At 44.7% G+C, this 2,448-nt stretch overlaps 1 non-coding gene across 1 annotated transcript; it reads right to left on the bottom strand.

Moving 5' to 3' along the window:
* Positions 1-1,359: 1,359 nt before the first annotated feature.
* On the bottom strand, positions 1,360-1,468 carry LOC148090592 (U6 spliceosomal RNA). The gene has a single exon (XR_015713827.1). It is a non-coding gene; the product is annotated as a U6 spliceosomal RNA (small nuclear RNA).
* Positions 1,469-2,448: the final 980 nt, after the last annotated feature.

Genomic DNA, 2,448 nt, shown 5'->3' with positions numbered 1-2,448 from the left:
TAGAGCTTCCATATTGTTTCCCACCCCAGTTTTCCCCATTATTAATGTCTTGCAGTAGAATATTGGTTTTATATTGATGAATAATTGGTAAATTATTGTTAACCAATCTCCATAGTCTACGTTAGGGCTCACTCTTCGTGTTGTACATTCTATGGGTTTTGTCAAATGCATAATGCCACGCATCCACCATTACAGTGTCATGCAGAATAGTTTCACTGCCCTAAACATGTCCTGTGTTTTGTTTGTTTTTTAATAAATATATCTTTATTGATTTCAGAGAGAGGAAAGGAGAGGGAGAGAGAGATAGAAACATCAATGATGAGAGAGAGTCACTGATCGGCTGCCTCCTGCACGCCCCCAACTGGAGATCGAGCCCACAACCCGGGCATGTGCCCTGACCGGGAATCGAACCCCGATCGCCTGGATCCTAGGTCGAAGCTCAACCGCTGAGCCACGCCCGGCTGGGCACATGTCCTGTGCTTCATCCTTCCCTTCCTTTCTCCCCTGAACCCCTGACCTTTTTACTGTCTCCGTAATGTCATATAGTTGGACTCATACAGTAAGTAGCCTTTTCAGATTGGCTCCTTTCACTTCATAACATGCATTTCAGATTCCTCCATGTCTTTCCATGGCTTGATAGCTCATTTCTTTTTAGCGCTGAATGATATCCCATTGTCTGGATGTACATACCCCTTATTTTATACCAGACATCAATGTGAGAGCTAAAGAGATCCAAAAGGGGCAAAGGCTCAGTCTTTACCTTTGAGAAACTTCTAGTCTAGCTGGGGAGAGGAGACACACACCATGCAAAGTCAGCTAATAATATTAAAGATGCAGAGAGACACATATGGAACAAGTAACTGCTGTAACAGTTGCGAGGCAGGAAGAGTTCGTGGAGGGTTCAAAAAAGGAAGTGTGATGGGACCAGGCGGGTGACACAGAGAGGACAGAGAGGGGATTGGAGGAAGGCTCTGCGTGTCTCAGCTTCTCACCTGTGTCTTCTCACCAGGCTATAGAAGGAGAAGAGAGAAAAGGGATATGATGAGCCCACAGTGTGTCCACCTCTCTGGCTCGAGGCTGTGCCTGCATGGGAAGTTTCTCTGGCAACGAAGTCACAGGCGGGTCAGCTCATTCCCACTCTCAACAGGTGAGCAACCACGGCAAGGGAACCAGTGTCTTTATTAAATTCCATCTCCAGACAGCAAAGCCTCACAAATCTTTAGCCAAACTTTCTGTGTGTGTGGAGTACAAAGTTTACTTTAGAAGAGAGCACTTTTATACTATTTATGTGTGTGTGTGGTCAAATAGTGGTAGGATACCAGGACATTTTACTCTAGCCTTCGTATCTTTTTCTGCATTAAAAGAAATCTGGACCACTTGAATTCGTGTGTCATCCTTGCGCAAGGGCCAAGCTAATCCTCTCTACATTGTTCCCATTTTACTATTTGTGCTTTTGTGTCTGGCTTACTGTTTTCCACAGTGACTGCACCATTTTACATTCCTGCCAGCAGTGCACAGGGTTCCAATTTCTCCACATCCTCACCAACACTTGTTGTTTTCTTGTTTTTTGATAATAGCCATCCTAAGGGTGTGAAGTGATCTCTGATTGTGGTTTTGATTTCTTTAGCTCAACTTTTATTTGTTGGAGAAGGAGTTGAGAGTAATGATTCTTGTACAGGGTGTTAATTGTGAGTGAACTCAACTTTGCCTGCTAGCGGCCAGCAGCTCACGTCTGGCAGCTCACCCATGCCTTCTGGGGCCTGTTGTATAAAATATGTATAAAATGTTAAAATCCCTTCCCCACACCTCATCTCCCTTCCCCAAGGATGATCAGTGTTATCAGTTTGTATATAAAAAGTTATTGTAGATATTTAAATGCACACAGATATGCACATATAATATAATTGTGTCTTATCTTTTGTTAATTCATTTTCTAAATGGCAAGCAAGTTCAAATGCCGGGGACCCAAGAGCTGGGGTAGAGAGCCTGGGTAATCCCAGCATAAGAGCATTGGGTGCTGGACGAGGCGGAGGAAGGAATGCAGAATTGGGAGCCATCCTTCATGTTTCCCTTTCTCCCACCCCTGTTAGCAAGATTTTTGGTTTTGTTTTTGCAAGACATTCCAGAGTCTGTTCGCAAGCACACACAAGACTTTCCAGGAAAGCCAAGGCCAAGGCTAATAAAGATGCAGTGAGCCACTTTCAGATTTGGACAGTTTATTACTTACATAAACAGTGAAAGCCCGGTCAGGCGTAGCTCAGGGGTTGAGCATCGACCTAGGATCCAGGAGATTCTGGTTCGATTCCCCGTCAGGGCACATGCTTGGGTTTGGGGCTCGATCCCCAGCAGGGGGCGTGCAGGAGGCAGCCGATCAATGACTCATCATTGATGTTTCTCTCTCTCTCTTTCCCTCTCCTTTCCTCTCTCTGAAATCAATAAAGATATATT

This window comes from Miniopterus natalensis, chromosome X (genome assembly GCF_054644295.1).
Source record: "Miniopterus natalensis isolate mMinNat1 chromosome X, mMinNat1.hap1, whole genome shotgun sequence".
In the NCBI taxonomy this organism is placed as follows: Eukaryota; Metazoa; Chordata; class Mammalia; order Chiroptera; family Miniopteridae; genus Miniopterus; species Miniopterus natalensis.
Note: the sequence above shows the minus strand (reverse complement) of the source record. Positions and strands in the feature narration are given on the sequence as shown.